At 37.5% G+C, this 23,347-nt stretch overlaps 1 pseudogene; it reads right to left on the bottom strand.

Annotated features, from left to right (window-relative positions):
- Positions 1-23,347, bottom strand: part of LOC100342976 (phosphatidylinositol N-acetylglucosaminyltransferase subunit C-like) — a 147,404-nt pseudogene that overhangs the window by 39,314 nt on the left and 84,743 nt on the right.

Here is a 23,347-nt window from a genome sequence, read left to right as displayed (position 1 = left end):
TTTTTTTTTTTTTTTGTCTGCCAAATATTTCCAAAGATTTGTCTTCTGACTTGGATATTGTTTCTTCTGCCTCTGTAAACCTGTTATTAAGGTTTTCCAATGTAGATTTTCTTGGACATACTGAATTCATTTCTTCTTTTAAAAGATTTATTTATTTATTTGAAAGAGTTTCACAGAGAAAGAAGAGGCAGAGAGAGAGAGAGAGAGAGAGAGAGAGAGAGAAGTCTTCCATCCACTGGTTCACTCCCAAACTGGCCACAACAATTGGAACTGCACTCATCTGAAGCCAGGAACCAGGAGCTTCTTCTGGGTCTCCCACATGGGTGCAGGCACCCAAGGTCTTGGGCCATCTTGTGCTGCTTTCCCAGGTCATAGCAGAGAGCTGGATCAGAAGAGGAGCAGCCGGGACTCAAACCAATGCCAATATAGGATGTCAGCACTGCAGGTGGAGGCTTTACACCACAGCACCAGCTCCAGATTGTTCATTTCTAATATTTCAATTTGATTTCTCTTAAATATCTCTATCTCTTTGCAAAATTTTTCATCCATGTCATTTAGAGATTCCTTTAACTCAGGTATTTGCTTCTCTGGGTTTTTGAGTGACCTTATGGTCGTTTTTTAAATTCCATTTCATCAATATCTTCATTTTTACTTCCTAATGCTGCAGTGTTGTGCTCCTTTTGGAGAATCATATTGTCTTCCTTGTTTATGTTTCATGTATTCCTACTTTTCTTTTAGGTACATGTGGAAACACTTGTACATCTTTTGTTTATACCTTTGAAATATGCTTCTGTGGTTTAATGAAGTGTCTGCTCCTTCAGATGATATCCAGAGGCATGTGATGGGTAGGGCCAGGGCTCTCCATTCAGTGCTCACGTGTGATGCAAGAGTCTAGGGTTACACCCAAGCTGGGTGCAGTAAATCTCCTCTGTTGACAGCAGAGTGGAAGGTATGATCATGTCAAATGGCATGATCACAGTCTCACCTTCTCTGACAAGGTAATCAAAGCCTGGGGTGAGCCCACAGTGGCTACACACCCCAATCATGTAGGTTCATGAACCACACAAAGGATCCACACAGTCCTCTGAGCATGGAACTCTTTGCAATGAACTGCCCCCAGGCACTCGGAACTCTGAGCTGCTGAAGCCAGAAACAGTGACTGCCAAAAAAAATCCAGCCACACCCAATACCCTATCCCACAGCCACAGAACTTCCACAGTCTCAGAGCTCAGGTACCACACAGTTACAGGGAGCAGTTGATCCACTCTCAGTCTGCAAGCCTGCCCCATCCACAGAAATAGCAAATGTGTTTTCCGAGTCTGGTGCCTGTCAGTGCTCCATATTGGCAGCTCAATTCCAGGTGCCTGTGATAGAGCGTGGAGAGGGGAGCACTTCACAGGCCTACGTTTCACCACCCCTCCTACCAACCCTCCAGACCAGACTCTGTCAGCGGGGACCACAGATTTACACTTCTAATAACACCCCCTAGTCCTATGCACATGATAGATAGTCACAACTGCCTCTATGTGCCTTGTTAAGATAATGTTTCCCCTGCTAGTCACCTGGTGAACTTCTAGGAGGTATGGCAGATAATGAGGTGCTGTTCTTTCATGGCGTTAGGTGGGCACCCTGTTATATATTAATGTTAGGCTGTCACGAAACACACCGAACACCGGAATAAGGGAAAGGGGTTATTGGGGAACATCCAACAGACCGGAGTGAAGGGGCGGTGAAGGAAAAAGAGGGAGAAAGAGAGTATAAGAAAGAAACAGAGAGGAGAGGAGCTAGCAAGGAGTGAAGAGAGATGAGAGGAGCCGAGAGAGCCAAGAGACCAAAGGAGGAGGCTAGAGAGAGCAACCAAGAGAGCACAAGAGAGAAGGGCCAAGAGAGCACGTGTTCAGGAACAGGCCCTTTTAAAACTTTGCCCGAGGGCGGGCAGGGAAGCAGGAGCGGTAAATCCCATTAGGATGGGGTTGGAGCCTGGCTCAGGTAGCTGGGCCATGTGGCCACCTGGCTAAAACTGTGCCAGTTTCCTAACAGACCCTTTCATCCAGCAGCACTCCAAGCCATACTCAAAGCAGTGTAGTCTGCAATGTTTTCCCCCAGGCAGTGTTACCAGTGACATGGTCTGCTGCAGATTCCTCTCACCTTGCTCTAAGAGGACCTGAATTCAATTTTCATTCTCCAAAATATATAGGTATCATTTCTACAAAATATAGCTAATATAAATCTGAGCTGTTTTTTATCTCAAATACCCCTGTCTCCTCTAATACCTTAATGAAATATCTTCAGTACCTCTCCAAGCAGCTCGTCTCCTCCGATGTTTTTCTCACTATAGCACAAGAATATTAAAGGTGATTTGGTCTTTAAATCTTAAGCCATAGAAAATGAAACACAGCCTTTAATTTTAGCATATCGTTTCTTTATATATCATCCAAATGACTGTATATCTGGTCTACCAAATAAAGTACCAGAAAAGAAAACTGGTTTATCGAAATAGAAAAATTTTCTATTTTAAACCATATAAAGGCCTTGGTGTAGAGTTTAACAGAAAGGAATCAAAGCACTTAATTTTTCAAATTTTTCAAATCCCTTAATTTTAAAAAGTGAACATTAATAAATGCAAGGAAACACTGTCATTTTCTCAAAGTCCTACAGCTACTCAGCTTGCTTGCTTGCTTGAATGTTTATTTTGAAAGGCAGAGTGACAGAGAAAGAAGGAGACAAGGAGAGACAAAAATAGGGGGGCCTTCCATATGCTAATTAATTCCTCAAAATGCTCACAGAAGCAAGGGCTGAGCTAAGTCAAAGCCCAGAGCTAGGAATTCCGTCTGGGTCTTCCACCTGGGTGGCAGGAACTTAAGTACTTGGCCCATCATCTAACACCTCCCTGGTGTATTAGCAGGAAGCTGGATGGGAAGCGCAGCATAGCCAGTGCTCCAGTGTAGGAGTGAGTAGCTTGCTGTGCCACAAACCAGCCCCCAGCTTCTCATTGATGCCATATTTTGGAGGAAATTTAATATCCAGAAGCCCAATTTCCCTTTCACACACTCCCACTCTCCTCTTCCCTTAGACCCTGAACTCTGAGGAAATAGTGTCTGCTTGCTGGCATTGCATTCCTTCAGTTGCTATTGCCAGTGACTCCTGGCAACACCTTACTTCATAGCTTTTCCCTCCATGTCCCACCTCTGAAATTTCATGAATGAACCTCTTTCCAGGCAACCCTCCCAGCACCCTCTGACTTTAAAAGGATACTTAAATCCCTGTTTAAGCCATGGATTATTCCTGGGATTTCATGTAAATTGTAGCATGGTTGAGGACAGGTGGAGCACACCATCAAGTGTCCATCTGCTTGCCAGGCTCAAGATAATTTTGGAAAAAAAGCAACAGTTCTTTAAAGGAAAATAAGGCAGCAAGTATGGCCAGGTAATAAGCCTGCAGTCATCAAAGAAAAGAGGAAATTATGATCATACTTAAATTTACCCCAGCCATGATCACCACAGAATTTAAAACCTACACAGACTGAAAGCTAAAATAACGGCTTTGAACCAATAAATAGAATACTTGGGCACCATGAGAGTAACACAAACACAAAAGCAAGAAGACTGAAGACCTTGCACATCAGTACTGCAACCTGCCATGGCACTAACAATGAGAAGACACACTGCTGATGGCTCAGGGAGAGGACCCGGAGCATACCGCTGGCGTTGGCGCTCATGTTGGACATCAACCACAAAGGCAATAGACAGCCTGACCAGCAGGCCCCACCAACAGGATCTATAAGAGCAGATTATACTGCTTAATAACCGAGAGCACTTGGCTCACAGACAAACATAAAAAGCTTACTGGGTTAGATGTCAGGAGTCCTGGAGATTCCGTAAGAGCAAGCCGGACTAACACCTAGAACACCACTATAGATTATTTTCCCTGGGGCTCTGGGCCTGAGGAAATATGTTACAGTCCGATTTCTGGCTTATTGTTCTGAGCAATCTAAATTAGTATTTTTAAATGCTTACAATTCTTGCATTCAGGCAATTCTTTGTCCCTCCTGTTTTCTACTTTCATCCCATTTATTTCTGATCAATCATAAAATTAACATTTATAGAGTTAATAATTTTAATGTATATAAAGTACCTCTTGACTGATGGAAAGAATTAAAGAGGACATGGAACTACAATACGTGTTCATTATGGAAGACTGTCATACATTAAACACTCTATCAGTCATTAATACTTTGCGTCTTCTGAAATCCCTGCTGAATTTCAGACAGATTGAGTGCATGACTCAGTTCTATTCTCAAACTCCATTGTGGACATATTAGCAGAAAAAAGGAATTTTTCAGCTATTAAATAAATACCTTCCTTCTTTGTTTCAAGAAATTCCTGGAAACCAGTCATCTGAAAAAAAGTTTACACATCCAGGCAACATCTCTCCTAGTGGGAAAGTGTATTGTTCACCTAGGCAAACAACTTATTAATGTCACAAAAGCTTATTAAGGCTGGACTCAGGACCTTCAACTCAGTCTGCCTACCAATCCTGAATTATTATTTCACAAATTTTCTGTCCAATCCTAATCAGTTCTCTTCTTCATCAATCCCATCACAAATTCTTAGAATAGACCCAAAGGTGTTTAAACACTAGTTTCTGATGTGTCACTTTTGAGAAATTAGTGAGAATCTGTCAATATAGTGCCCTTTCTTTCTGCATTGCATCCAATAAAATTAGCCTGATATGTGATATTGACATGTTTTTGTTTTCACTTTAGGAGTCAGCAGTTGACAGTCTTGGAAATGTCACTGAGATATGGTTGAAACCCTACTGGCTTTACCATTATTGTCATTACAGCTAAAGACCTTTGGCTCTTCTCTTAAGACTGTAAAATTCCCACTCAAGCCTTGAGTTGGACCTGAGCTGTTATTTATTTTCTTTGAGCTCCTACATTTAGACTTTATTTTTTCTCTGAAATGAAGAACCACCTTTAGAAATTTTTTGATTAACTTCTTAAGTTTTAAAATATTTGTTTTTGGTAGACATCTGTTTAGTTGTTCATAACAACATTGGTTGTCTCTGCCTATTGTCATTACCTTTTGTGGTCAATCTATGTGAGGAGGTTCAAAGCAAAGAGAATAGATGGTAAGCAGTGAATCCATCTGTCAAGCAAACCTCAGTAGTTCATAAAGTGAGAGCAGATTATCCACAATGGTGACTTCATAGGACAAACATATCAATATCTTGTAGGAACTTTCTTCAGTCTTGTCTTGTTATAGATAATATTGTTTGAAAGAGATCTCTTCTCAAAGTGTGCCATCTACAAAGAAAGACAGATTCCTTAGTCTCCAGTTAGTCCCTCCAATATAGCAATTAAGTTGAGGGGTCCAACTTACAATGCAACAGCATGTATCCCCACATCTAACTGGTAGAGACTTAAGAGTTTATATCAAGGTAAATTGACAACCCCTCTGAGCCAGATTCCAGTATCTTGCATGGTTTTGCCCTATAAATCAAATCTCAGTGCTTATCTCTCCAAATGGAATAAATGAACCAAAGATAATCAAGAATTACAATGGAGAGACATGGAATTAATCTAGTGGCTAGATGCCCACAATCCCTTATCAGAGTATTTGAGTCCAGTTCAGGCTTGCACTAGATCTGCGCTGCTGTTGGTTCTTTAGTGCTTCTCTTTACCATCACATTTTCTGGATCTGGGGACTTGTCAGCCTCCATAACCATCTAAGCCAATCCTTAAGAAAAGATATTTTGTCTCTGTAATATGTTCATCTGATTGGTCTATTTTTCTGAAGAGCCCTAACTAATACAACTCTATCTAAATAGTTATTTTTCTGAACTTCTCCAAATTACAAATGGATTTTGTTCTCTTGATTTGATATACTCGGAGCTTCTGGATTAGAAATAGACTACAAACTCTGGTTATACACATCCTCTTAGTATTTACACATACTCCTCAATAGTGATTGCTAGAGGCTTAAATGTCATTGCACTGCTCCTGATTCTTCAAATAACTCTAAAAAATAATCACCCAAGGGGAACAATGGGAAACTATGCATATTTTTAAGATTGCAATCACCATCACCAAACAGTTGTTACATAATCACTGCACCTTAATCAGTGGTCCAAGAATATTTTGATCACTTCCTCAACACAGGCTAAAAAAACAAAACAAAACAACAACAAAAAATCCTGGGAGGGTTTGGGTATGAAATAGGAATCAAGACTATATTCATTCAGAGTTTTAGGACAAAGTCTGAGGCCACCTATGACAACTAGGACTTAACTATATTTTCTGGGAAAGTCTTTCCTAGGAATAGAAGCCTGTTGATTAATAATAATGAAATTGCTTCAGAAAACTCCTGCACCCAATTAGCCTAGGAAAAATAGTTTGCTCATCTGGATAAACAGTTCTCCTTCTGAAAAATAATGTTTCTGTCAACAGCTTGCATATGAAACAACAATTTACGTATCAAAAGTCAGTCAATACTCTCATCTCGCTGTTATCCACCCCTAATATGTTATGACACAAAATTGGCTGAATCTTAATCAATTTTCTGCCTAGAAATATTTAACTACTTGAATAAGAGCTGTAACTTTGTAACTGTCTTTTCTTTGCACTATTCTTTCAGCTATCATTGAGACTCTTTTAGGAATATATCATTCCTACTAAAATAGAACTAAAAAATTTAACTTTGTTTAGCCAGTTGAATTTTTTGGTGATATTTAAAGGAGTTGGTAATTAACATTATGTTCATATCTACAAGCATGGTTAAATTTGCCAATATAGCAAGATAAGTAAATCAGAGAGAAAAGAGCAGCAATCAACTACTGTTGCTGTAAACTTCTCTATAAAAGGACAGAGTAATGCAATTTCTCTGCCATCTTCAATTTACTGTTGTATGAAGATGAATAATACCATTTAGTCACACTACCCCAAAATTTTATTTCTCCTCAAATATTTTAATACGCAATATATTCAGTGGTTTAGAATGGTAAAACAATAGAAAATATCCAAATATTCATCTGAGATAGCCACATAATTGGAATTAAAATTATCTACTGGATTTTTAAATTACTACTACTTATCTGCATAATTCATAAGTCACTGATTATATTTCTTTGTTTAATTCTTCACTTCCAAAATAAGTCAAAAATATCTCTTAGATTTTTATAATTTTGATTTCTGCTTTATATCAGACATTGTTCCAGGGAATGGAAGCATTCCAGTGGGCATACGAAATCATTGATGCACACAAAATCACTGAATCAATTAATGTATACAATATAATTTTGTCAAATTAATAAAATGACACAAATATGTAATGTTCTGTTGTTTTATTATCATTAATATTACCTTGATTCTGCTTTATAGAGTCAAAAGTGATTTTTAAATTAAATTATTAGCATATGTCAAAGCTAGAACTTCTTTGAAGCTGCAGTTCATCATTATGAATTTTTGTCAACATAAATTTAACAGGTTTATTTTTATTTAAACTGCATAAAATGCTGTGCTTTGAGATCATGAAAAATAAAGATAAAAGCTTATCACTGACCTCTTCTAAGACCCCTGCTAAAAATGTAAGCAGCCTGAGTTGTTTTAAAATCCAGAATTTTAGATGAATTGCACTTTTTAAATTGTAGTAAACTGTACTTAATATAAAATTTACATTTTTACCATTTTAAGTGTATGCCTCCGTAGAATTTGGTATATTCACATTGCCATGCAATGACTAGCACCACCCATCTCCAGAACATTTCCTCTCCCCCAGTTGAAAGCATGTAGCCATAGAACACTAATTCCCCATTCTCTTCTCCCCTGATTACCTGGAAATCATTCGTTTTGTTTCTGATTTTATGAATTTGACTACTGTGTATACCTCTTATAGGGGGATCATATACTATTCGTCCTTTTGGGACTCAGTTCATCCAGCACATCTTCAAAGTTGATCCATGTTTTAACATAAGTCAGAAGTTACTTCCTTTTTGAGGCTGAATAACATTCCATGATATGTAAATATTGCATCTTATTTATCTGTTTATCTGTTGATGGGCTCTCGAGTTGCTTCCACTTTTGGTTGTTTTCAATAATGCTGCTACAAGCAATGTAAACAAATATCTGTTCGCATCCCTACTTTCAATTCTTTTGGATATATACCGGAAGAGAAAAGGGCAGTTTGTTTCATTTTTTAAGGAATCACCGTTCCAATTTCCACAGGGGCTACACCATTTTACATCCCTACCGACACTGCACAATGATTCTAAATCTTCCACATCCTCAAAACCATCTGTTATTTCTATTTTTTTTTTAAAAAAAAAGCTTTCCTGAAGTATGTGAAGCAGTAATGCATGGTTTTCATTTGCACTTTGTCTAATTACTATGATGTTGAACATCTTTTCATTTGTGTGTTAAGAACTTGGAGCATTTTTGGTCATTTGATTTTTTGTTGCTGGTTTATGAGGGTTCTTTACACATTCTAGATGTTAATCCCTTATTAGATACATGCCTTGCAAATGTTTTCTCCCATTCTGCCAGCTGTCATTTCCCAATGTTGGCAGTGTCCTTTGATGAATATTTTTTTTCTAAATTTTTATGACATTTGACTTACCTATTTGTGGAGGAAATTACTTTCCTTATCTCTTCCTTATGAAATGCACAAGAGAGCCACTAATTTTCCTAGAATTTACTGTTTAAATTGCATAGGAGCTACACATTTTTTGAAAACCAATATTTAATGAACAAACTAAGGAGGAAAATGCGGATTTGGAGAACTCTGTTCAGATAAGTACACGGAAGAATGATCCACTGCACATTTCATTTGAAGATAAAGGGAAAAATACTGAGGTATTTCATTTTTAGTGGGAAACAGAGCTAAAAATAAAAAGCAGATAACTCTTTCCAAGTTGGAAGTGTGACATATTCACAGGCGGAAACCCAGAAGTACCACAGAGCCAGGTCTTGTTTTGGACACAATCATAATGGGCCTCCTGCCGTACTCTGCCAAGAGCCATTATTTTCTATGTGAACAAACAACATTTCCATAGTAAGATAAGTAGCCTGTTATTGCAGTGAGTGGAGGGAAGATCAGTAACAATATTTAGGGTAGACTCTATGGTACACTATCTGACAACTAGAAACAGCAAAGTAGATCCAGATCCAACAGCAGGGAAAGCCACTAAAAATATTGTGAAGTGAAAATAACAAACAGGATGAGGCATTTTTTTAACAACACCATTTAAATAATTTAAAAGAAAATACACATGAAAACTGCATACTTTGAAAGATAATAATTCAATGATATCAAATCCAGTATAGTCATTGCTTTTGAAAAGAAAAATAAGAGTAAGGAATAGGGATAAAATCAAATATCTAATTAAATGGGGAGAGGAAGCTTTGTGGAGGCCAAGGTTTATGATGTTCTTCGATGTCAGGATTAGAATTAAGCACAGTCTATCCACCAAGAAGGTCCCACTTAAACAAAGTAATCTTTATAATGGAAATGTAAGGAAGATTATCACTGAACAAAATGGCCAATAGGTCAGTTCAGTATGATTTGATAATGTCCTCATAGTTAGTTTGAAATTTGTCTTTAGGAAAAAAATGGCCATATCATGTGCAGTCTTTAAGAAAACATAAATTTTAAAAGCAAGGAGAGAAGGGCAGAAAGTAAATCTGAAATAAATGCAGCAAAACAGATCCTGAATTTTGCACAAAAAGAGAATAAAATCAACTAGAATTTAGGGAGGCATAATAATGAAAATACTAAAAATTCGCAGGAGGAGAAAATGTATGGGAAAATTTGCAAAAGCAAAAATAACTTATAGAACAAAGAAGGTTAGAGAAAGTTGAAATAGTTTCAAGAAAAATCCATATGTGGTGGACAGATTATAATGCCCATATAGTCATAAAGGCACTGAATTGTTTTGTAGGATTTTTCAGTGTTGTCTTGATTTGGTCTTCTTTAAATTTATTTCTTTCCCTCCCAAAGAAAACTTTTATTTAAGGAATACAGACATTATGCATTTCATAAGTACAACTTTAGGAATATAATGATGATTCTCACCATACCCACTCTCTCAACCACACTCCCACTTCTCCTCCCTCTCCCATTCCTGGTCCCATTCTCCACTAAGATCCATTTTTGATTAACAGTATACACAGAAGACCAACTCTATACTAATTAAAGAGTTCAACAATTTGCACAGAAAAACAACCATAACACAAAAAGCAAAACAAAACAAAACAAAAACTGTTCCTCAACAGTAGGGACAAGGGCAGTTCAAAGTCAGTGTATCTTGAAGTTAATTTCACTTCTCTCTTTTTTTAGAAACTTAATTAACTTTAAAGAAGCACCCCAAAATGATACATCTTTTGCAAGCACTTAGACATAGTTATAAAACAACCCCTGAGGACAGATGTCCTGCATGGGAAGTTGGTGCACAGTGACTCTTGTTGCTAATTTAAAAATTAAAACTCTTATGCATGACATAAGTGATCACCTGAGGCTCTTGACATGAGCTGCCTAGGCTATGGAAGCCTTTTGAATCCACAACTCTGTCAGTATTTAGATAAGGCCAGAGACAAGGCCTTCAGAGAAAAGTACCTTCTTCTTTAATGACCACTTTCTGCTGGGGTCTCACCCACAGAGCTCCTTAATGTAGGACATTTTTTGCCACAGTGTATTGGCTTTCCATGCCTGAAATGCTCTCATGGGCTTTCCAGCCATACCAGAATGCCTTAAAGGCTGATTCTGGGATCTTGGTGCTATTTAAAGAGATTCCAATCTATGAGTCTGCTGTGTGGACTGCTTCCCATGTTGGAGCATTCACTCCTTTTTAATTCTATCTATTGTTATTAGCAGACCCTTAATCCTATCCATCTGATCACTTTAATACTTAAGATGGTATTTTACCACCCAGCTTAAGGGGATTTGGGGTCCATGGCAAGTTTTTAAACTGTACCCTTAGAAGAAATTCTGTAGGAATATATGAGGAACTATATAGCTTTACAGATACAAACTTCATATACTTCATAATTACAACTTTAGGAACATGGTGATTCTTCCAACAATGCCCGCCCTCCCACTCATGTGCCCAACTCCTCTTCCTTCTCCCTCTTATTTTCATTCTTATTTTTACCTAAGATCTATTTTTAATCGACTTTATACACACGTGTTTAACTCTATGTTAAGAAAAGAGTTCAATGAAGTATTAAAAAAAAAAAAAAAACCTGTTCCTCAAATGTCATGACAAGGGCTGTTCAAGTCATTGCTTTTGAAAGTGTCAACTTTACTTCTACAGACTGCCTTTTAGGTGCTGTATTAATTACCACAGGTCAGGCAGAACATGTGGTATTTGTGGACTGGCTTACTTCACTAAGTATGTTTACCAGGTATAATGTAGAATCTAGGGGTACATATTCCTACATAATTGGTATTATTCCTAGGCTTTTTCTGTGGTAATACCCGTAACATATTGTCTAAGAATTCAGTGTCTGCATTTGAAAAATAAGTTTTCAACTATTTGTTGGAGTGTTCTGTCAGTGTTGGTTAACCAACATTTAAGTCTTCTGCATCCTTGCAGATTTTCTGCTAGTATATGTCCCAGCTTTTAAGAGTACAGAAGTTCCAACTAGTGCTGTTCAATTCTATATACCTCTTTTCACTATGTTAATTTTTGTTTTACATATTTGTGGTTCTTTGGTTAGGTATGCACGTGTATGTATAGCTGTCATTATCTTCCAAAAAAGTGTTCCTATTAATATGCTATGAAAGTCTTTGTTTCTAGTAATATTTCTTATCTTAAACTACATTAATGTGATTATTCTCAATCCATTATGGCTACTGTGTAAATGGTGTGCTTTTTCCTATCCTTTTATTTTCAAGTTAGTTGATATTTGAATCTTTTGTATGTCTCTTTTAGGTAGAGATTAGTTGGATAGTACTCTTATTGCAGTGTGACAATGACCACATTTGATTTAGGTGTTTAGCCTATTCAAGTTTCATGTATTCATTTGGATGTTTGGGTTTACTTCTATCATTTTGCTATTTATTTTATAAAAATGAATATAGGTACAATTAGGAGTACCTTGGATTCTTATTGAACTCTCCTTAGTGAAGAGTTAGTAGTTTTCACTAATAAGTGTTTCTCAGTTTATAACAAATCATTGGCCAATCTCCAGCGATCTAAAATGGTTGGGTTTTTTCAATATAAAGATTGGTTGATTTATTTGAAAGTCAGAGTTACACAGAGAGAGGAGAGGCAGAAAGAGAGGGGGGGGGTCCTCCATATGATGGTTCACTCCACAATTAGCCACAACAGCCAGAGCTGTGCTAATTGGAAGCCAGGAGCCAGGAGCTTCTCTGGGTCTCCCGCATGGGTGCAGAGGCCCAAGGACTTGGGCCATCTTCTACTGTTTTCCCAAGCCATAGCAAAGAGCTGGATTGGAAGTAGAGCAGCCAGGTCTCAAACTGGTGGCCATGTGGGATACCAGCGCTTCAGGCCAGGGTCTAAACCTGCTGCGCCACAGCGCCGGCCCTGGGTTGGGTTTTTAAAAATAGTTTTCAGAGTGTTTTTGAATTTTTAAATATATATAAGGTGGACAAATGGCATGTATTTCATATATAGAGATTTAAGAGCATAAAGATATTTCCCTCCCTATCCTCCCCCCTGCCCACACTCCCACCATCCCTTCTCCTTCCATTCTTATTTGTCTTTTAATTTTTACATGACACACTTTCAGTTTATTTTATAATCACTAAATTAACCCTCCACTAAATAAACAATTCAACAAGTACTAAGTAGAGAAACCAGTGTTCCTCACAAGGGCTGTGAACAACAGTCAAATCTTAAAATGCCACAAAAAATGTAATGTATATGAGCAAAATTGACATTATGAGATTAGTTTCTACAGTTTTATGATTGCCCATTGAAGATAGAAGCTGGTGTCTTCTTCACTCTGCAAAGTCAGAAATAACCAATATTTGACTTTTGCAATAAACCAGAAATAAAACAAAGACAATCTGACCTAGGGATGAATAACAAACAGGACATAAAAGTAGGCTTAATAAATATTTAATATATAAAATAGACGAAATGAATTACATTAGAGAACAATGAAAAAGGAGACATCAGGATGAATTTTGGGTCAATACAACACAGTTATTAAAACTTATGCTTAAATGCTATCACTTAGAAAGGCTGACTGTCTTTTCCAAGACTCAGCTAACTCCTCTGAAAACCAGAGATAAAGATTCAGGTGCTAGGATATAGCAGAGCACTGCGTATAAGACTGTTTTCACAGTGCTTTGTACCTTGGAAGTTCTTCAAGATTGTGGCTATGACTTTTACCATAATTAGGTTATCTTCTGTTTCTATCAGTTTTGTTAAAGTCAGCTGTTCCATTGTTTATTACAGCCACCTAGGGCATGCTCCAGGAGAGCTCTATAAGAAATTTAGATATTTCTAATTCTTGCTAAGCACTGATAGGTAATATATAAGTAATATTCTTAAAATAATCAAAACATATTATTTTTATACTAAAAGATCTAAATGTGTTATGGCATAATTGCCATCAATAATAAAGAATGTGAGTTTTTAGGAGATGCTGTCAATAACCTTTAAAATAGCTGTCAATTTTTCCTTGCTATGTAATGTATTCTAAAAAGGTTTAAAAATAACATTTATTTCCTCTCCAATTTCCCTCATTTCTTCAGCAAACACTGATTATTTTCCCTAGTGTCATGAAGACAGATCGAAATCAATGTGGATTCGGGGTTTATTATTTGATTAGTGCACCTGAATCATTAATGATATGAGCTCAATTCCTAAAATAGTTTGAATAAAGAAATGCTGTCACCAATCATGCAAAGGGAGACCAACAATGCAAATCTTCTTTTCCACATGTTAATATTAACTTCTAACTCATGCCTGAGACCCTACTTCAGTACAGTAGAAAAAGCAAATTAATTTTTCAGTACAAAATAAAATGAATTCTAAAATATTGAGTCATGTTCCTTTCAAAAATAATCAAAATTCATTTTAAGACATAAGAAAAATAAAAAATAAAAACCAGAAAATAGATAGCAATAAAGGATGGAGACCATTCCACCCAGAATCTGGGGTCAAAAGGTATGACCTTTAGTTCCAAATTTCCCAATAGCCAAAAGGAAAAACAGTATAACATATTCCATATCCATACTATCCAATCAAAGCAAATGTAATAGTTCAACAGATCACGGAAATTTTTGTTATGGTAAATTCTTGGAAGAATTTAATTTCACAGAACTTGATACAAAACTTAATGTTTAGGCCGGCGCTGCAGCTCACTAGGCCAATCCTCCACCTTGCGGCATCAGCATACCGGGTTCTAGTCCCCGTCGGGGCGCCAGATTCTGTCCCGGTTGCCCCTCTTCCAGGCCAGCTCTCTGCTATGGCCAGGGAGTGCAGTGGAGGATGGCCCAAGTGCTTGGACCCTGCACCTCATGGGAGACCAGGATAAGTACCTAGCTCTTGCCATCGGATCAGCGTGGTGCGCTGGCTGCAGCGCGCCGGCCACGGCGGCCATTGGAGGGTGAAGCAACAGCAAAAGGAAGACCTTTCTCTCTTTCTCTCTCTCTCACTGTCCACTCTGCCTGTCAAAAACAAAACAAAACAAAACAAAAAAAACCTTAATGTGTAACACATAAAACAAATCTTCCTCAAAAATCTTCAACAGATGAAATTATTCTTCAGTCATTTTTGCATAATTACTTAACAAAAATATAATATATTATTTCTGATATTTATTCTGAGCAATTTAGTTTTCTGCCAGTAACATACAGATCAGTATGACTATTCCAAGACACTTTCTTTAGGTCTAATCGCTCACATCAACACTTCATGCTTGATAGATTCCTAAAACTCATCAGATTTCTAATAAAAACTGCTTTCTTTTTTATTCTCTACCTTGGAAATCCACACCATTACTAAATTTTTATCAAAGCAAAATCATCATCCTCTGTGACTGTCTTGTTATCACTATCACTACCACTACCTTATCCTTACCTATTTTGGATTCAAGTGCATTCTGTGAAGAATAAACCTGTTTTACCTTGAACCACAACATCATTAAAAAAAAAAAAAGAGTTCATGTACTGCTACTGGTTAAGTAAATGCGTATTTAATGAGTGTTTGAAGAAATTATAATGCAAGAAAGGAAAGTACTGAGTTTCTCTTTTATGTTTTATTTCATTGCATTTGAAACTCTCAAATATAAAACACACCATTACTTTATGTCATTAAACAAAGAAGGGAGGGGCAAGATGGCGGAATAGGAAGGGAGCACACTGATAGTCCAAGGAGAGACAGTTTAATAAAAGTGGAGATACTGCAGGTTCAAGGAAGAGTAGGGGAAGAAACAGCAGAAGAAACTGTTCCAGAAAGAGTAATTCACAGTGGACCTGCGTGGAGAGCGTGGGAGCCCACAGTTCGGGACACCAGCGGCAGACTCAACACACCAGCACTGGAACGCGAGGTGAGCCGAACCTCAATAGCCCGAGACACCGGCAGGCAAGCGGAAAGAGGAGACTAGAGGGAATGACCCAGGGGGGAAAAGTTCACCAGGCTAACTAGAAGAGAGAGAGAGAGAGAGAGAGAGAGAGAAGTCACTGATACGGACACAGGTTTCTCTCTCTCCGCTCACCTCACAAAGGCGAGCAAGACAAAGAGCAGGCGCCATCTTGGACATACGTCGTCATAAGCAGAGCAACCTCAGGTCTGCACCAGCCCTGAGCCTAGCAGAAAAACCTGACTCTGGGCAGGGTGAATTAACAGGAGATTAGGACCTAGTAAATTTGTGGTGCTACTGAACTGAGATTGTGAAAAAAGAGACGGTGGGGGACAGAACTCATGGAATTCACGTGAGTACTTTCCAGAGACACTACAATTCCATAACTTTCGCAACCCAGTGGGAGACTGAAGGAGAATTTGAGCCCACTCTGAGGGCAGAACAGATTCCCTGTGTGGTCCTTGGGAAAGAGCTTCCAATCTCTGGCTCCTGTGGGTATATCATTTGCCTGATAACTACCTCCAACTTCGTTCAGCTGTGCAGAATTACTTCCCTTTTGAATCAAAAAAAGAAAGAAAGAGAGAGAGAGAGATCTACCACGCCTGACCTGGGAGTGTCACCTTTGGCACACCAAACAGAGCTCTCAGGCCACACCCATCTCAAGCCTCTAAGGCTCCATCCAAAACAGACAGTCCACTTAATCTAGAGTCACAGTATAAAAAGAAAAATCACCACAGTGAAGAAACCAAATATCTCCAATATGCCAAATAACAAATGCAAAAACCGAAGCAATAAAAACAAGGAAGTCACTATGACGCCCCCAAATGAAAAAGACACCCCAATTCAAGATTATGAAGATGATGAGATAGAAGAAATGCAAGAAGCAGATCTCAAAAAATTGATAAGAACATTAAGAAGTTCTCAAAAACAAATTCTTGAACTACAGAAATCCTTACTGGACAGGATAGAAAATCTCTCTCATGAAAATGAAATATTAAGGAGGAATCAAAATGAAATGAAACAACTAGTACAACAGGAAACTGTGATAGTGATGAGAAATCATAATGAAGTGAAGAATTCAATAGATCAAATGAAAAACACGTTAGAGAGCCTTACAAACAGAATGGGTGAAGCAGAAGAGAGAATAGAAGACTTAGAAGACAGAGAACAGGAAAGGATACAGTCAGACCAAAGAAAAGAAGAGGAAATTAGAAATCTAAAAAATATTGTCAGGAATCTTCAGGATACTATTAAAAAAACCAACATTTGGGTCCTAGGAGTTCCTGAAGGCATGGAGAGGGAGAAAGGATTAGAAGGCCTTTTTAGTGAGATATTATCAGAAAATTTCCCAGGTTTGGAGAAGGACAGAGAAATCCTAGTACAGGAAGCTCACAGAACCCCTAATAAACATGACCAAAAGAGATCCTCACCAGGACATGTTGTAATTAAACGCTCCACAGTGAAACATAAAGAAAAGATCCTAAAATGTGCAAGATAGAAAAGTAAGATTACTCTCAGAGGATCTCCAATCAGACTCACAGCTGACTTCTCATCAGAAACCCTACAAGCTAGGAGGGAATGGCGAGATATAGCCCAGGTACTAAGAGAGAAAAACTGCCACTTTACTAGGAGACTATTGGAACTCATAGAAGATTTTGGCAAAGTAGCAGGGTATAAAATCAATGCACAAAAATCAACAGCCTTTGTATACACAGGCAATGCCACGGCTGAGGAAGAACTTCTAAGATCAATCCCATTCACAATAGCTACAAAAACAATCAAATACCTTGGAATATACTTAACCAAGGACGTTAAAGATCTCTACGATGAAAAATTACAAAACCTTAAAGAAAGAAATAGAAGAGGATACCAAGAAAGGGAAAAATCTTCCATGCTCATGGATTGGAAGAATCAATATCATCAAAATGTCCATTCTCCCAAAAGCAATTTATAGATTCAATGCAATACCAATCAAGATACCGAAGACCTTCTTCTCAGATCTGGAAAAAATGATGCTGAAATTCATATGGAGACACAGGAGACCTCGAATAGCTAAAGCAATCTTGTACAACAAAAACAAAGCTGGAGGCATGACAATACCAGATTTCAGGACATACTACAGGGCAGTTGTAATCAAAACAGCATGGTACAGGTACAGAAACAGATGGATAGACCAATGGAACAGAATTGAAACACCAGAAATCAACCCAAACATCTACAGCCAACTTATATTTGATCAAGGATCCAAAACCAATCCCTGGAGTAAGGACCATCTGTCCAATAAATGGTGCTGGGAAAACTGGATTTCCACATGCAGAATCATGAAGCAAGACCCCTACCTTTCACCTTACACAAAAATTCACTCAACATGGATTAAAGACTTAAATCTACGACCTGACACCATCAAATGATTAGAGAGCATTGGAAAAACCCTGCAAGATATAGGTACCGGCAATGACTTCTTGGAAAACACCCCAGAAGCACAGGCAGTCAAAGCCAAAATTAACATTTGGGATTGCATCAAATTGAGAAGTTTCTGTACTTCAAAAGAAACAGTCAGGAAAGTGAAGAGACAACCGACAGAATGGGAAAATATATTTGCAAACTATGCAACTGATAAAGGGTTGATAACCACAATCTACAAAGAAATCAAGAAACTCCACAACATCAAAACAAACAACCCACTTAAGAGATGGGCCAAGGACCTCAATAGACATTTTTCAAAAGAGGAAATCCAAATGGCCAACAGACACATGAAAAAATGTTCAAGATCACTAGCAATCAGGGAAATGCAAATCAAAACCACAAGGAGGTTTCACCTCACCCCAGTTAGAATGGCTCACATTCAGAAATCTACCAACAATAGATGCTGGAGAGGATGTGGGGAAAAAGGGACACTAACCCACTGTTAGTGGGAATGCAAATTGGTTAAGGCACTATGGAAGTCATTTTGGAGATTTCTCTGAAACCTGAATATAACCCTACCATTCAACCCAGCCATCCCACTCCTTGGAATTTACCCAAAGGAAAATAAATTGGCAAACAAACAAGCTGTCTGCACCTTAATATTTATTGCAGCTCAATTCACAATAGCTAAGACCTGGAACCAACCCAAATGCCCATCAACAGTAGACTGGATAAAGAAATTATGGGACATGTACTCTATAGAATACTACACAGCAGTCAAAAACAACGAAACCCGGTCATTTGTAACAAGATGGAGGAATTTGGAAAACATCATGCTGAGTGAATTGAGCCAGTCCTAAAGGGACAAATATCATATGTTCTCCCTGATCGGCGACTACTAACTGAGCAGCAAGGGTGAAACTTGTTGAAATGAAATGGACACTATGAGAAACAGTGACTTGATCAGCTCTTGTCCTGACGGTTGATGTACAATGTAATACTTTATCCATTTTAGTATTTTTTTTGTTCTAGTACCATTGGTTGAACTCTGTAATTAACACACAATTATTCTTAGGTGTTTAAATTTTAACTGAAAAGCGATCCCTGTTAGGAATTTGGAAAACATTATGCTAAGTGAAATAAGCCAATCCCAAAGGGACAAATACCACTTGTTCTCCTTGATAGGTCTCAACTAAATGAGCACCAAAAAGGAAACCTGTTAAAGTGAAATGAACACTATGATAAACGGTGACTTGATCAGCCCTCACCCTGACTGTTGATGAGCAACTTGATATGTTATCCCTCGTAGTATTTTTTTTGTTTGTTCTACTTAATACCTTTTTTGAATACTGTAATCAATACACAATTCTTCTTAAGTGCTGAAACTTAACTGAAAAGTGATCACTGTTAAATATAAGAGTGGGAATAAGAGAGGGAAGAGATGTGCAATTCGGGACATGCTCAAGCTGACTTACCTCAAACGGTAGAGTTAGAAACATACCAGGGGATTCCAATTCAATCCCATGGAGGCGGCATGTACCAATGCCATCTCACTAGTCCCAGTGATCAATTTCTGTTCACAATTGATCATAATGATAGGACTAAGAACCAAAGGGATCACATAAACAAGAATAGTGTCTGCAAATACTAGCTGATAGAATAAAAAAGGGAGAGAACGATCCAACATGGGAAGTGAGATACACAGCAGACCCATAGAATGGCAGATGTCCTAAACAGTACTCTGGCCTCAGAATCAGCCCTTAAGGCATGGGGATCTGGCTGAAAAGCCCATGAGAGTATTTCAGGCATGGAAAGCCAAGACACTCTGGGAAAAAAAAAAAAAAAAAGAAAAAAAAAAAAACTAAATGAAAGATCTCTGCAAGTGAGATTCCAGTGGAAAGAACGGGTCATCAAAAAAGGAAGTACCTTTCTCTGAAGGGAGGAGAGAACTTCCACTTTGACCATGGCCTTGTCTAAAAATTATCAGAGTCAGTGAACTCAGGGGGCTTCCATAGCCTTGGCAGCTCATGACAAGAGCCTAGGGTGATTACTGATGCCATAAACAAGAGTGTCAATTTGTTAAGTCAACAACAGGAGTCACTGTGCACTTACTCCTCATGTAGGATCTCTGTCCTTAATGTGCTGTACATTGAGATTTAATGCTATAACGAGTACTCAAACAGTATTTTTCACTTTATGTTTCTGTGTGGGAGCAAACTGTTAAAATCTTTACTTAATGTATGCTAAACTGATCTTCTGTATATAAAGAGAAACGAAAATGAATCTTGAAGTGAATGAAAGGGGAGAGGGAGTGGGAAAGGGGAGGGTTGCGGGTGGGAGGGACGTTATGGGGGGGAAGCCATTGTAACCCATGAGTCGTACTTTGGAAATTTATATTCATTAAATAAAAGTTTAAAAAAAAACAAAGAAAAATAGTATTGATTATTAAGATACACTGATTATGAGATACAATCTGATTTCAGAGATGCAAAAATATGTTTAACAATTGATAAAATACAACAATATCATCTAAATTAAATTATGCAACTTTGGATAAGCAAAATCAAAGGAAATGAATGAACCTTAAAGCCTCAAAATAACTAATGTAGTAAAAATTCCTGAGAAGCTGGTTGCTTGTTCCAAGTTTATTTAGCTAAGTTTAAGTTACATTAGTGTGAAACACTTTATGTTATTAATTGAAGGAAAATCCACCTATGTCAAGTGATATTTCTTCTTTTACCTTGTCTGGTTCTTTCATGACATGATCACACCTAAAGCGAGCCCAAGTTGCTCAAATATCTTGCTTCAGTCTCTGCACTGCCTGGGACCCAGTCCCTTTTTAAAAGTTTTAACAAAGGAATTAGAGGAAAGGATCTCCTCCTTTTGATTCAGAGAAGAAAATCAGGAATGTTTGCTCTTGCCTCTTTCAGGTATTAGGTTTTGAAGTCACAAACAGGATCATAATTTCTTAAATGCGGAGATATTTGGTAGAAAACTTAGCTATTGTCAGACTCTCCCAGAGAGGTGGATGAATGAAAGGTGTTTCTAGGGACACACATGGTAAAACAATTCTATTTGGATGAATGTTGGAAAGTTATTACTCATTCATTCATTCATTTTACATTTATATCTGCTATTTGTGAGTCCTTGTTCATAGCTTCCATTCAGGTGCCAAAGTAGAATGAAGTGATCACGTATCTAAGAATCATTGTTTTAAATATCAGTAATTCCCTCTGAACATCTGAGATGCCTTTGAAATTTAAGTTCATTTCATAATTATTCTGAGAACTTCAAACTGATTGTCATTATTGTGATATGGGGAAACAACAAGATGGGAAGGCTTTTCTGGTAGTTCCTGCTAAAAATTCCAGAAGCAAAAATTCTCACCCTATTTTAGTGAATCCTCCCTACCACACCTACATGACACCAGGGTAAAATGGAAAAAAGAACATTTCTGACTCACATTTGCCTCCTCTCTCCAACACACACCCAGAGCTATCCATTTGTGATAGTTCCACTTTGAAGTCATAGCTCCATATTTTTTTCCTCTGACTTTATCCACAGAGCAATGCTGAGCCATATAGAAGGATGAGGAATAGTATGATCCCAGACTTACTCCAGCTCTGACTAGCCCTGCACTATGCTCCTTTGTAAAAAGAAAGTCATTGTCTTCGCTGGGTAAATGTGGACTCTTTTATATATCTGCTTTCTACTCACGTGCGCCTCAGCTCCTTAATTCACCCAAAGCCATTGGTACAGTTGATGATGGGGAGATGAGGACAACAGCAGAAGACTTTATATCAAATATTGATGGTTACAGACTATGAGCAAAGAACCTTAATTACAATAATCTCAACAAGTAGAACTGTTGTTTAGTTATTTTGAGAATAAAAACATGGAAGTTTAAGAGGTAAGTCATTTGCTTAGGGTAATCTAACTGGGAAATGGTAACGCTAGATTGTGAAGCAAGATCTGTTCAGGGCACAGCCCACGCCTAAAACCAGCAAACGATGATAAGTTTAGACAGCTTTGGAATTTATGAGAACAAACTGCAGTTGCACTTGGCTTTAACAGTTCCTACCTGAAGGATCTCAGGAAACCTGCAGCTTTTCTAAGACTGTAATTTCATTTGTGGAAAGTAAAATGTAATGATGAATCTTTCCTCTAGATGTTTTCATTCAAGAATTTTAATACAATGAAAGAACATGGCTTTAAGGTTGTCAATGTGAGTTTCTTTCCTTTGAAAAATTACCAGTGCTACTTAAAGGAAATTGTTACTCTAATATTTGAAATTCAGATTTTTAAATTAAATAATTCTTTATTTTATATAATAGTTATTTAAGTGTACAGAGAAATTGAGCAGATAGTATGGAACCTCAGATATCCTCCTTCTTCATACACAATTTCCCACTGCTAATATCATGCATTGGTATGGCTGATTTGTTTTATTTAATGAATCAATGTTTATGCATTATTGTCAGTGAAAGTTTACAGTTTACATTAAGCTTCATCTTGCATTTAATGGTTTTGACAGTTTAATGGTTTTGACAACTGCATAGTATTACACATCCACCACTATAGTATCCAGGAGAGTTTTACCATGTGAAATCTCCCTGTACTCCCCTTAATCATCCCTGCCACCCACCCATGTAAGCCTTTGCCACCACAGATATTCTTACTGTTCTTCAGTTTTGCCTTTTACAGAATGTCATAGAGTTGGAATCATATATTATGTTGACTTGTAAATGGATTCCTTCACTTAGAAATGTGTATTTCATTTTCCTTCTTGTTCTTTACTGGCTGGTAACTCATTTGTGTTTAAAAATGAATAATTCTCCATTTTGTGGAGGTTTCACAGTTTGCTTCTCCATTCATTTATCGAAGGACATTTTGGTTGCTTCCAATCTGGGCAATTATGAGTAGAGCCACTATAAACAGTTGTGTGCAAGTTTTTATGTGCACATAAGTTTTCAAATCAAGCAATGAATACCTAGGAATACAACTGCTATGTTCAGTTTTGTAAGAGACTGGAAAACTGTCTCCCAATGTGGTTACAACCCTTTTATATTCTCAACAACCATGATTGAGAGTTCCCAAACCTACAATCCTAACCAACATTTGGTATTATGAATTGTATGGGTGTTAGCTATACTAATAGATATCTTCTGGTATGCTATTGTTTTACTTTATAACAATTCTCTCAAAACATATGATATTCAACATTTCTATGCTGGGTTTCTCTTCACATATATTTCTGATTATTTGAGTCTTTAGAATTTTTATCCAATTTTTAATTAATTTGTTTTCTTAGTATTGATTTTTAAGAGTTCTTTGTATATTTTGATATAAATCCTTTTTTTAGGTGTAAGTTTTGAAAATATTTTCTTC

Source organism: Oryctolagus cuniculus, chromosome 4 (genome assembly GCF_051225735.1).
Source record: "Oryctolagus cuniculus isolate XC-2025 breed Fujian yellow rabbit chromosome 4, ASM5122573v1, whole genome shotgun sequence".
In the NCBI taxonomy this organism is placed as follows: domain Eukaryota; kingdom Metazoa; phylum Chordata; class Mammalia; order Lagomorpha; family Leporidae; genus Oryctolagus; species Oryctolagus cuniculus.
Note: the sequence above shows the minus strand (reverse complement) of the source record. Positions and strands in the feature narration are given on the sequence as shown.